General features: G+C 46.1%; 1 protein-coding gene across 1 annotated transcript in view; it reads right to left on the reverse strand.

Moving 5' to 3' along the window:
• The window catches only part of LOC114658435 (brefeldin A-inhibited guanine nucleotide-exchange protein 2-like), a 923594-nt gene that overhangs the window by 212461 nt on the left and 697415 nt on the right, over window positions 1–13718 (reverse strand). The window lies entirely within an intron of this gene.

Below are 13718 nucleotides of genomic sequence, written 5' to 3' on the forward strand. Positions count from 1 at the left end.
AATACCTGTCTTACCTCTTTCCTAAACTCGACCTTGCAGTCTTCCTCTTTCAACTTCCACCATTTGATCCTTGACTCTGCCCTCACTCTCCTCTTCTTGTTGATCTCCAACATCATCCTACAGACTACCAACCTATGCTGTCTAATTACACTTTCACCTGCCACCACTTTGCAGTCTTTAATCACCTTCAGATTGACTCTTCTGCACAGGATTTAATTTACCTGAGTGCATCTTCCTCTACCCTTGCACATCACCCTATGTTCCTCCCATCCATCCATCCATCCATCCATCCATTGTCTCCCGCTTATCCGAGGTCGGGTCGCGGGGGCAGCAGCTTGAGCAGAGATGCCCAGACTTCCCTCTCCCCGGCCACTTCTTCTAGCTCTTCCGGGAGAATCCCAAGGCGTTCCCAGGCCAGTCGAGAGACATAGTCCCTCCAACATGTCCTGGGTCTTCCCCGGGGCCTCCTCCCGGTTAGACGTGCCCGGAACACCTCACTAGGGAGGCGTCCAGGAGGCATCCTGATCAGATGCCCGAGCCACCTCATCTGACTCCTCTCGATGCGGAGGAGCAGCGGCTCTACTCTGAGCCTCTCCCGGATGACTGAGCTTCTCACCCTATCTTTAAGGGAGAGCCCAGACACCCTGCAGTGGAAACTCATTTCAGCCACTTGTATTCGCGATCTCGTTCTTTCGGTCACTACCCATAGCTCATGACCATAGGTGAGGGTAGGAACATAGATCGACTGGTAAACTGAGAGCTTCGCCTTGTGGCTCAGCTCCTTTTTCACCACGACAGACCGATGCAACGCCCGCATTACTGCGGATGCCACACCAATCCGCCTGTCGATCTCACGCTCCATTCTTCCCTCACTCGTGAACAAGACCCCGAGATACTTGAACTCCTCCACTTGGGGCAGGATCTCGCTACCAACCCTGAGAGGGCACTCCACCCTTTTCCGGCTGAGGACCATGGTCTCGGATTTGGAGGTGCTGATTCTCATCCCAGCCGCTTCACACTCGGCTGCGAACCGATCCAGAGAGAGCTGAAGATCACGGCCTGATGAAGCAAACAGGACAACATCATCTGCAAAAAGCAGTGACCCAATCCTGAGCCCACCAAACCAGACCCCCTCAACGCCCTGGCTGTGCCTAGAAATTCTGTCCATAAAAGTTATGAACAGAATCGGTGACAAAGGGCAGCCCTGGCGGAGTCCAACTCTCACTGGAAACTGGTTCGACTTACTGCCGGCAATGCGGACCAGGCTCTGGCAACGATCGTACAGGGACCGAACAGCCCTTATCAAGGGGGCCGGTACCCCATACTCTCGGAGTACCCCCCACAGGATTCCCCGAGGGACACGGTCGAATGCCTTTTCCAAGTCCACAAAACACATGTAGACTGGTTGGGCAAACTCCCATGCACCCTCCAGGACCCTGCTAAAGGTACAGAGCTGGTCCACTGTTCCGCGACCAGGACGAAAACCACACTGTTCCTCCTGAATCCGAGGCTCAACTATCCGACGGACCCTCCTCTCCAGGACCCCCGAATAGACTTTTCCAGGGAGGCTGAGGAGTGTGATCCCTCTGTAGTTGGAACACACCCTCCGATCCCCCTTCTTAAAGAGGGGGACCACCACCCCGGTCTGCCAATCCAGAGGCACTGTCCCTGATGTCCATGCGATGTTGCAGAGGCGTGTCAACCAAGACAGTCCTACAACATCCAGAGCCTTGAGGAACTCCGTGCGTATCTCATCCACCCCCGGGGCCCTGCCACCAAGGAGTTTTTTGACCACCTCGGTGACCTCAGTCCCAGAGATGGGGGAGCCCACCTCTGAGTCCCCAGGCTCTGCTTCCTCATTGGAAGGCATGTTAATGGGATTGAGTAGGTCTTCGAAGTACTCCCCTCACCGACCCACAACGTCCCGAGTCGAGGTCAGCAGCGCACCATCCCCACCATATACAGTGTTGACACTGCACTGCTTCCCCTTCCTGAGACGCCGGATGGTGGACCAGAATCTCCTCGAAGCCGTCCGAAAGTCGTTCTCCATGGCCTCCCCAAACTCCTCCCACGCCCAAGTTTTTGCCTCAGCAACCACCAAAGCCGCATTCCGCTTGGCCTGCCGGTACCTATCAGCTGCCTTCAGGGTCCCACAGGATAAAAGGGTCCTGTAGGACTCCTTCTTCAGCTTGACGGCATCCTTCACCGCTGGTGTCCACCAACGGGTTCGGGGATATATATTCACCACAGCCATGCCCATTCTTTTTTCAAAATCCACTATCATCTGACCTTCTTTATTCCTCTACTTGACACCATACCTACCCATCACCTCCTCATCTCCTCTGTTCCCTTCACCAACATGTCCATTGAAATCCACTCCAATCACCACTTTCTGTCCCTTGGGTACACTGATCATCGCATCATCCAACTCACTCCAGAACTTATCTTTCTCATCCATCACACACCCAAGTTGCAGGGCATATGCACAACAACATTCATTATCACACCTCTAATTTCCAGCTTCATAATAATTACTCTGTCTGACACTCTTTTCACTTCCAAAACACTCTTGACATACTGTTCCTACAGAATAACTCCTACCCCATTTCTCCTCCATTCCACACCATGATAGAACAATTTGAATCCACCTAGCCTTACTTCCCCTTCCATCTAGTCTCTTGCACACGCAACATATCGACCTTCCTTCTCTCCATCATATCGGCTAACTCTCTCCCCTTACCAGTCATACTGCCAACATTCAATGTTCCTACCCTCAGTTCCATTCTCTTTATCTTCTTCCTCTCCTCTTTCCTCTGGACACGTCTCCCCGCTCTTCTTCTCCTTTTTCGGCCAACAGTAGCCTAATTTCCGCCAGCACCCTGTTGGCTAACAGTACTGGTGGCGGTTGTTGTTAACCCGGAGCTAGACCAATCCAGTATGGAAATCTGTCTTGTTGTCCGCATGATATAAATAAATGACATGAATTGATATAAATATATATATTGTGATGTGTGAGTCCCTGTCTTGCACCACAAAACATGAGGGTGAGTCTCAGTACTTTAGCAAAACCAACTTTATTCAGCTTGAAACAGGGAACAGCATGGTTATTTATTGTAGCGGGATCTACCACTCTCCTATACACAGACACAGCAATCTCGCTGGGTTGTAGCCAGGTTAATGGCCAAGTAATACTGTTCCCTGCAATTATAAAGTACCCTGGATCACCCATTAATGGCAGGTGCTCATAGCATAACCATGATCTTTTCGGATTCATTTTTGCGGCAAGCTGCCACAGCACTGGGAACCCGCGGATGCCCCAGCAACTGATATGCTACTTTCCACAGACACGGCGATCCCAAAAGAGTTTAGAAACCTTACTGTATATATATACAGTACTGTGCAAAAGTTTTAGGCAGGTGTGAAAAAATGCTGTAAACAAAGAATGCTTTCAAAAATGGAAGTGTTAATCATTTATTTTCATCAATCAACAAAATGCAGCGAATGAACAAAAGAGAAATCTAAATCAAATCAATATTTGGTGTGACCACCCTTTGCCTTCAAAACAGCATCAATTCTTCTAGGTACACTTGCACACAGTTTTTGAAGGAACTCGGCTGGTAGGTTGTTCCAAATATCTTGGAGAACTAACCACAGATCTTCTGTGGATGTAGGCTTCCTCACATCCTTCTGTCTCTTCATGTAATGCCAGACACACTCGATGATGTTGAGATCAGGGCTCTGTGGGGGCCATACCATCACTTCCAGGACTTCTTGTTCTTCTTTACGCTGAAGATAGTTCTTAATGACTTTGGCTGTATGTTTGGGGTCGTTGTCCTGCTGCAGAATAAATTTGGGGCCAATCATACGCCTCCCTAATGGTATTGCATGATGGGTAAGTATCTGCCTGTATTTCTCAGCATTGAGAACAGCATTAATCCTGACCAAATCTCCAACTCCATTTGCAGAAATGCAGCCCCAAACATTCAAGGAACCTCCACCATGCTTCACTGTTGCCTGCAGACACTCATTATTGTACCGCTCTCCAGCCCTTTGACGAACAAACTGCCTTCTGCTACAGTCAAATATTTCAAATTTTGACTCATCAGTCCAGAGCACCTGCTGCCATCTTTCTGCTTGAGTCGCTTGGCTTTGTTTCCACGAAGACCACTTCTGGCCAGACTTCTCCGGACAGTAGATGGGTGTACCTGGGTCCCACTGGTTTCTGCCAGTTCTGAGCTGATGGCACTGCTGAACATCTTCCAATTTCGAAGGGTAATAAGCTTGATGTGTCTTTCATCTGCTGCACTAAGTTTCCTTGGCCGACCACTGCGTCTACGATCCTCAACGGTGCCTGTTTCTTTGTGCTTCTTCAAAAGAGCTCGAACAGCACATCTTGAAACCCCAGTCTGCTTTGAAATCTTTGTCTGGGAGAGACCTTGCTGATGTAGTATAACTACCTTGTGTCTTGTTGCTGTGCTCAATCTTGTCATGACATGAAACCGTCTTCCACAACCTCACCTTGGTAGCAGAGTTTGGCTGTTCCTCACCCAGTTTTAAGCCTCCTACACAGCTGTTTCTGTTTCAGTTAATGACTGTGTTTCAACCTACGTGTGACATTGATGATCATTAGAACCTGTTTGGTATAATTGGTTGATCATACACCTGAGTAGAATCCTACAAAATCCCTGACTTTCTGCAAGTGTGCCTATAAGAATTGATGCTGGTTTGAAGGCAAAAGGTAGTAACACCAAATATTGATCTAATTTAGATTTTTCTTTTGTTCGCTCGCTTTGCATTTTGTAAATTGATAACAATAAACAATCATTATTTATATTTCTGAAAGCATTCTTTGTTTACAGCATTTTTTCACACCTGCCTAAAACTTTTACACAGTACTGTATATTGTGACAAAGGCGCTATATAGGCTTTGACCCGACACAAACTGACAGCGGAGGCACGTATAAAAAATGAACATAAAATTTTTATTTTTGTCTTCAGCTATGGGGCACGTCTTCCTCGTGTCCCACAGGCCTTACACAGTCCCCAAAACATACCAAAAGAAAAACACCCAAAAACACACTCTTCTTCCTCCACTCCACCCAGTCAGCTTTGTCCTCTTCCTCCTGACTCTGGTGCCTAGAGCAGTGGCTGCAGGCTCTTCTTATAGCCACACCAGGAAGTGCAGCCTGAATAAGGTTAATTATCACTATCACATGAAGCACTTCCACATGCAGCTACTCCTAGTGGTGACCACGAAGCCCAATAGGGCTGAGCCCTGAAGTCCCAGCCCTCCACCCCGTGATCCGGGGGATGTAGTGTGCATCCCATGGCTGCTCCCCTGGACCCAGTGTCAAAGGGGCGTTCCGGCCGTCCACCACAATATATATACATATTGTAACAGATAGCCCGGCCACAGACAGACACGACACCAATGTCCACAACACACGTTTATTTACAATATTTACAAACTGGTTCCATCAACTCACACACGACTATTCAGTCCTTTTCCTCTCTTTTGCCGCCTCCACTCCTTGCAAACTTCGTCTTCCTCCTCCCGACTCCTCGAATGGAGTGAGGTGGCCCCTTTTATAACATCCCGGATGTGCTCCAGGTGCTCTGAGATGGTCTTCCGGCAGCACTTCCAAGTGTGGCAGAAGTGCTGCCCTTGCACCCATAGGGCGAATCGGCCCGTCCCACAAGGGCTGTTCTTTGACAGGTTGGGGCGCTGGCATATCCCGGGTCACAGTTCCACCCTGAAAAAGAGAAACCAGACAAGGGCGGGGAGACGCGGCCACAAAGCCATCCCATGGCGTCCTCCGTAATCGTGTACGAACATCGTCTCCACTTGTGACCTTGGTATTGGCAGTTAAAGCACTGGCTCTTCCCTCCATGTCCATGTGCTGTCCGGACATGGAAACAGGACAGTTATTTCGGCTCCACCTTGTCCCCAGCCAGGCATGGGGCTTCTCTCCGCACCCACGGAGAGCGGCTCTCACCTGCAGGTGGGCACACTGGCCCACACTACACCTTGACAGGAGACCTGGTCCTTTCTTTCCAAGTCTTGCTTTTTTAACTCTGGGGCGCCCTGACAGTATGGGTCTCTTTATGGAATAAAGAGAGACCCTGCGCCGTCTGCGCCCCTGTGGACTGCAGCGAGGTTGCCGTCAGCCTGTGGAGTGGTGAGCTTTGGCAACCGGCACTCACTAGCCGGCTCCTCGCACATACCTCTGTTGGATCTGCCCCCACGGCACGATCGGCCATCCGCATTGCATCCACTGTAGGAGGCGTTGCTACTCGGTGACTGGAACGATATGATATTGGCACCCCTTCGCTCAGCACTCCTCTTTCATTTACAGTATAGGTCCCACTTACCTGTACCGCTGCGTCCCTCTGGCTGGAGAATCCAGCATCGCACCTCCTCAACCACTCCTGCACCTTTGTCAGGGGTGAACCCGCTTTTTCCTCCAGCCTCTTGATGGTCTCCTCTCCGAGGACATGGATAATCTGTAAAAACGATCGGACGGGTTGAAGGACCTAGTCCAGCACTTGTACAGTCGCAAGCACAACCTTTAAATCAGTCGACAGGGGACTTGCATTCCGCTCACCCTTACCTGCCGGCCATGAGCCACTATACTAATAGCAGGAGGGTGGCACACATCCTCCACCCCCTTACCTGCCTCACGAGGTGTATCCAGGCCCCTCGCCGCCACCTGCTTCTTCAGGCCACTCCCCAGGGGATGGGACTCCAGGCACTCCTTCACTAACCGAGATGTTTTCTACAACAGCAGACTCCCGTCCTCCTTGGACTTTGTCCCGCCGTCGGCTCCGGGATTGGCGTCCTTCGGCCAGCCAAATGCCTCTGGATGGTCTCCCCCTACGAGGTAGGCACCCGGAAAACCGCGCCTTGTGCCCCCGGGCAATCCCTCCCGGGGTTCTGTACCTACCTCTGGAAACCCTTCTTCTGGTGGTAGCTTTCATGGCCTGGCTGCTTCTTTGGGCCTGCTGGTCCTTTCCTCGGCGACGGGCACCCTCGAGTTGCCTGCTGTCTTCAGGCCGCACCTGGCCATCTTCTTTCCCATTGGGAGAGGCGGTGTTTTCACGGGCCTAGGGCGATTAGCAAGAGGGACTGAGTCGCTCGCACAAAGTGCGTGAGTGTTGCGGGAGCGCACATACTTTGCGCCGCGCTGAAACCGTGTGCGTCTTGCACTGCTGTGCCGGACTACTTCACATATTATTTTTAAAGATGGGTCCCTGCCTTGAACACAGATAGACAAAACACCAATGTCCACAACACAAGTGTTTATTTACAATCTGGTTCCACCAACTCACACACGACTATTCAGTTCTTTTCCTCTCTTCAACTGCCTCCATTCCTCTTCTCATAAGCTCCATCTTCCTTCTCCCGACAACCGGCTCCTCGAATGGAGTGAAGCGGCCCCTTTTATAACGCCCTGGATGTGCTCCAGGTGCTCTGAGATGGTCTTCCGGCAGCACTTCCCAGTGTGGCGGAAGTGCTGCCCTTGCACCTGGAAGCACTCCGGGTGTAATGAGTTCCTGGTTCGGCAGCACTTCCTAGTATGGCGGAAGTGCTGTCCGCCAGGGCTCTAGGACTGTCCAGGCGCCCCCTGGAACAGCACATCTTGAAACCCCACAGGGTTGAGCTCTCCAGCTCCGTATCCATGGCCACTGATGAAATCCAGGAGGGCTGCCCTCTTGAGCCCAGAGGAGATATTGCCCCTCTCCCGGTCCTTCCCTGCTCCAGGAGTCCCGGTGGGGCAAGGTCCTTGGTTGTCTGCCACAATATATATTAAAGAAGGTTATAATAAAACATGGACAACCTTCTCGTTTTCTTTTCCCACTAAAGAACACTTCATATGTAATAGCTTTAAGTCTGATATTTGTAAAACAGTGCGAGTTTTAGGGCAGAGTGAAGGCTCTGTGCCTAAGGATCTGTGCTTGTATCTGGGAGGTTGCTGGTTCAGATTCTACTGCCAGAAGGAATCCTGCTCCTTTGGTCCGTCGAGGAAGTCCCTCAACCAGAACATTGTTCCAAGGCATTGTACAATGAGTGCCCCTGTGTTTTGACCTCAACAAGGCATGCAAAAAGAAATAATTAAATAATAAAAATATATATACATAAAATACATACATATGATGTCTAGTGCATTCTCTCATAAAATAAATTCACTATGTACAGTATATTTAAAGATATAAATATTCATAATAAAGCTTGCAGGCAAAGCAAAATTTGTTGTACTTTTAAGCTAACGTAAGATGTGGTCTTAAAATACATAATGCCTAGGAACATATCCCTCACACAGGAAGAATAGCTACTCTATTAAAATTAAATTTATTCCTGTTTACCCCCAGCTATATTTGTAATTTAAACTAAATGATACTTCTTTAGTCAAGTAATTTATATCATAATGTAAAACAGTGAAGGAGTAATAATTATTTACTAGCCGACGCCCGCCATAGCATACGGCGGTGTAAGAATAGGAACGGAAAATGGTGAGAAAGGAATTCGGAAATTAAGAAGAAATAAATACTTCTTGAAAGACGCAGTTGTGCATAGGTGTTTTGGTGGAGAAGACAGATAATGAGTCGAAAGATCTAACCCTAGAAAAAGCCATGTACAACTGACCGTGGCTGAAGACTGGTATCAGGTCTGTGCTCTGGTCTTTTGGTATCCAACAGTGCATGTAGAATCTCCGGCCAAGCAGGATTACATGTGAAAGTGATAAATAAATCTGGCTTTCCGAATTTACGTACTATGGCCATGGCATCTTGATACTTTTGTTGCAGGTATCTTGGACTTCCTGGAAATGTGGACAGTAATATGATCATTTTGTCTACACGTACGTTGTTATTTGCAGCGTTTGCTTGCAGTGTGTCTTATAGTCCTTTGCATTGTTCCACGCGCAGACCTTGTTGATGTAATCTGAGATAGTTGAGACATGCGCCCTCTGTTTTAACATGCGCATCTACGACGTACTGTTGGAATAGCTTGCCACTGGAGTGCAAAATAACAAATGTATTCCACATTGCTGATCTATACACGTAAAATTGGCATTGAGTAAGCCTTATTCACTTGGCGGTTCTTTTATCGGGAACATCTTGTAAATCTTTGTGCCAGCCAATGTCTCCGTAAGGGAATAAAAGTGGGTAAACCATAGGATCGCAATTCATATTGAGCGTGGAAATCTGTTTACAGGAGTTGCCTATGGGATAGATGCAAATGTCCCTTTTGGCAGGCGGTTCGCCATCTTCTCCGACGAAAATCGCTGGAACATCGGTGTGACATGTCAGGGCATTGTATCGTCGTAAATCCTGCCTAGGGTTTTCCTTGAAAACCATTCGTACAGATGCTGTTGGATTGGACTGAGCGATTTCATGCATGTGTTTGTATGATTTAGCGAAGGGGTTGATGGTTCTGGGCATGGAATCTAGCTGGAGAAGTAAATTTTCGCTGCATGCAGAGTTTGCTTTATTTTGTAAGCGTACTTCAGTAGCTTGCGCTGTGTCAAACACATACAGCTGTCCATACCCTGGAGAGGTAGAAGTGTTAGCGTATAGTGGAGAGATTTGGTGATAAATTTGCCCGTGTATTTTAAAACAGTATGGTCCGTGGCCAGGAGGTTGAGTTATCTGTGCACTCATGGAAGCAAACGCTAGAGAAGAGTTGTATTCTCGAATATGTTCACAATAATTTTTAGCTTCTGATGTTTGCTGCGTAAGAAGCTGTTGTAAACACACAGGTGGCTCCCGCAAAGGTGGTAAAGCTACTTTACTGTTGTGGCAGCACCTCGAGTACTTGTTGGATGTATTATGCTCAGCAGGCCAGTATAGTGCATGACAGTGTTTGCACTGCTGGTCTGGAGTCCCAATGTTGTACTCTTGGACGGGAAGACAGGAATTAGGTGAAGAAGTACCTGTGGTAACGGGAGGAGGATTGTGTGTATGTCTGCTGAGACTGAGTTGGTTTGGAAACGTTGCTTTGCAGATGTTGCATTGCAAGAATTGTGAATGAGTTTTGTTGTGTTTAGTCAGACAATCCTGTGTAGTGAACTTCTTATTGCATTTCTGACACTCATATAGTTGTTAGGAAGAATGCCTTTTCTTGTATTTAGCAAGTGAGGTTCACGTTTGAAAAGTTTTGTTGCAGGAATTGCATTGGAAGAATGTGTTACTGGAGTGGGAGTCAGGTCATTTTTCAGCAGAGAGAATTTCTGTGTGTTTGTGAAGATAGTTTTGCGTTGTAAACCATTTTGTGCAAGTGTGACACTGAAAGAATTTGTCATTGCAGTGAATTTTTTTGTGTTTGGCAAGGCTGGGTTTTGTTTTGAAAGGTTTACTACAAATGTCGCAGAGGAAGGTTGTACCAGTAGATGAAACCGTAGTGTTTTGTGGAGGAGAACAATGACTGAGGACTGATGTGTTGGAGTTATCAGACATTATATGCTGCTGTGGAGTCATGATCGGAATCGGTAGGAGGGCTTCATAGTGGCCATTGTCCTGTTGTCCTGAGTACAGAAGGTAAATGAAGAGAGTAATTCCAGAATTGTAAATGCAAGGCGGGATGTTGGGGTTGTGTTTGAAGTAAAAGACAATGGTAGCATGGAGAATCTCTGAAAGAGCTTGAATATCAGCTTCACCACCATAAACTCCAGATGTTGCCATGTATTGATAGTACTCCTGATTTGTTGTGATAACTCGATTTGCGTTGGAAAGAACAACAGGAAGAACGTCTCCAAATCTGTCCCAATGTGATGCAACGAAATCTACTGCCCTATGTTGTAGTGAGAGTGCATTGCCTTCGTCAATCGTTTGTGTCAAGAAATAACCCACTGATAGGAACAGGCAGTTGCCGGATCCTGGAATAGAGATGACATTGTACAAAAACCCATCGACAAGAGAAGATACTGTCGTTCATTTTATTACAAAGGCTTAGGAAACAACCGTCGCAGTATAATGAAAATAGCAAGGTGTATGGGAGGCCGCAGACAGTGTGGGGAAGGGTCTGGAAGAGGACGAATAGGAATCGAGAAATGCCGTGTCAGCTGCGTGTGCACGGGACTAATTTTGAAGAGTAGCTGCAGGCAGCGTGGGGAAGGGTTTAGAAGAGGACGAAAAGGAATCGAGAAATGCAGTGTCGGCTGCCTGTGGGTGGGACCGGTTTTGAAGTGGAAGCAAGACGAACCAGAAGAGAAATATATATAAGAGATATTCAAATTAAAAACAAAAGTACTTACCGTAGATACTTGCGTATTAGTCGATCTTTCAGATAAGTCGAGTGTATTTTTAAGCCAAAAATTACAAAATTTGTCATGACCCGCGTATAAGTCGAGGGTAAAACTTGACAACTATCAAATTCTTTGAATTTCATAATTATACCCAATATACCTGGGCCCAGACTTTCAACATTTTAATCTTGGAAGAATTTTAGAAAGCCAAAATTAAAACTCCAAAAACATTTTTATTTATTCACTTAAAGTTAGAATATTTCAAATAAATTCGTATTCAAGTCCCTCGCATATAATAAAGTGGCCCTAAGTGTCTTCTTCAAATCCTTCAAAGTCCGATTCTTCGTCATCAGAATGTCCGAATAAAACGTGAAAGTCTTCTTCCGTGACATTGTCAGTATAAACATCGTCCTCTTCGCTGTCGCCATCTGTTGAATCATCTGCTGCTGATTCTATGTCTTCATAGATGGCATCATCTTCTGATCCATCCATAGCATTACTGATGCCGCATTTCAAGAACGACTTTTTGATAATTTCTGATGGAATTGAGTCCCAAGCTTCCTTTACCCATTTAGCTACTAAATCAATGTCTGGTTTCATCAAATTCCCTCCTTTTGTTAATTTTACTTCTCCAGAACACATCCACTGCTGCCACATGCTGCGTACTCTGTCCTTGAATGACCTGTTCAAACAAACATCTAATGGTTGGAGCATCGATGTCAATCCGCCGGGAATAACAGCTAATGTAGTCGCCATTTTCCTGGCTTCATCCTTCATATCCTCTGATGTATGAGCGCAGAACATGTCCCACACCAAAAGTGACGGGCGTTTTCTTAGCCCTGCTCCTAATCGCCTAGCCCACACATCTTGAAGCCACAATTTCGTTCCAGCCTCATCCATCCAGCCTTTGGGGTGTATACGAACAGTAATGCCTGGGAACGACTTCCTCTTGAATATTATCGTTGGGCGTAGCTTTGTACCATCTGCCAAGCAAGAGAGGACAACGGTGAAATGGGTTTTTTCATGGCCCGTTGTCTTAATAAGTACGGTCTTCTCACCAATACCTGCTACAGTTCGATTCCCCAGCATATCAAATGTCATTGGCGTTTCATCCATGTTACCAATGTTACTGAGATCAAAGTCATGCCTTTGTCTTTGCTTGATAATAAATTTATGAAAAGAACTGAACTTTTCTTCTAGATCTTTCGGCAGCTTCTGCGCGATTTTTGTTCGCTGACGAAGGCACAGCCCATATCTGTTCATAAACCGCGTACACCAGCCAGCCGATGCTTGAAATTCCAACAAAGGCTTGTCATTACCCAAATTCTGTGGACAATTGTGTTACCCCGTGGATAAGTCGACCCTGTTTTACCATTGATCGTTAAATACTTTCCTTCTTTTGCCAATTGAATTGCCCGTATCTGAATGCTCGAACGAGTCACAATGTATCCATTTTGAGACTTATTTTTTATCTAATCTCTTACAAGATTTTTGCTAACGCAAAACTCTCTGCCAGCCACACAATTATTGGTTTCCTCAGCATGCTGAATACCTTTCAGTTTGAACGATGCGGGACACAATGCTCTTGTTTTCTTTTCAGAACTCATGATCGTACCGGTAAGAAGTTTAACTTAATATATTGATCTATTTTACTAATAAACTGCAATTAAATATACGTAGGCTAATAATGCAGAGCATGTGGGGTCTTCAAGCTTCTTCCAACGAATTGCGGTTCCAATGTTTCGCATTTTTCGCGTACGTTGCCTTGGTTCTTTTGATTCCAAATCTGGATGCACGTGGCAACTAATGGTATGTTTGTTATCCAAAACCTGCAAAAGCTAATGCTCAAATTCAAGTATTTCACAGTTTAAAGAATTATTTAATGAAATTAGAAAAAAACTAGCTAATTAGCAATAGTATTGCTGGCTTATAATTATTTCAAAGACCATGGTGACTTAACACCGTGAAGCGTTGAGTGTACAATGTCATTCATTACCCAAATTCTATGGACAATTGTGTTACCCCGTGGATAAGTCGACCCTGTTTTTTTGAATGAATTTATAGGCATAAATTTTTCGACTTATATGCGAGTATAAACGGTACTGTTTTTTCCCCAAGGCATGAAATTTACTTCGGCTAAATCTACTGAAAATTCAGCTATTTTTTTTACATTCAATAGTCATATTTCTATTCTCTCTAAAACCTGCTTTTTCCAGAATAGAATTATTAAACTATACATGTTATAAATACTACTACTAAATTAAGGCAATGTCCTTAACTGCAGTAATCTTTAAAAGGTAGTTCATTTGACTTAACCCATTTATGCCTTGTGTTCCATTATTGGAATGACAGTCACGTTGGAGTAACATATGTTATGTATAATGTAAGAAATGGATTTGCCTAGTGTTCCAATTTTGGAACGCCACATAACTCAACAATGGAATGTAATAACATTTTTTTCTCTTCAAATTCTTG

Source organism: Erpetoichthys calabaricus, chromosome 10, assembly GCF_900747795.2.
Source record: "Erpetoichthys calabaricus chromosome 10, fErpCal1.3, whole genome shotgun sequence".
NCBI classification, from domain to species: Eukaryota; Metazoa; Chordata; class Cladistia; order Polypteriformes; family Polypteridae; genus Erpetoichthys; species Erpetoichthys calabaricus.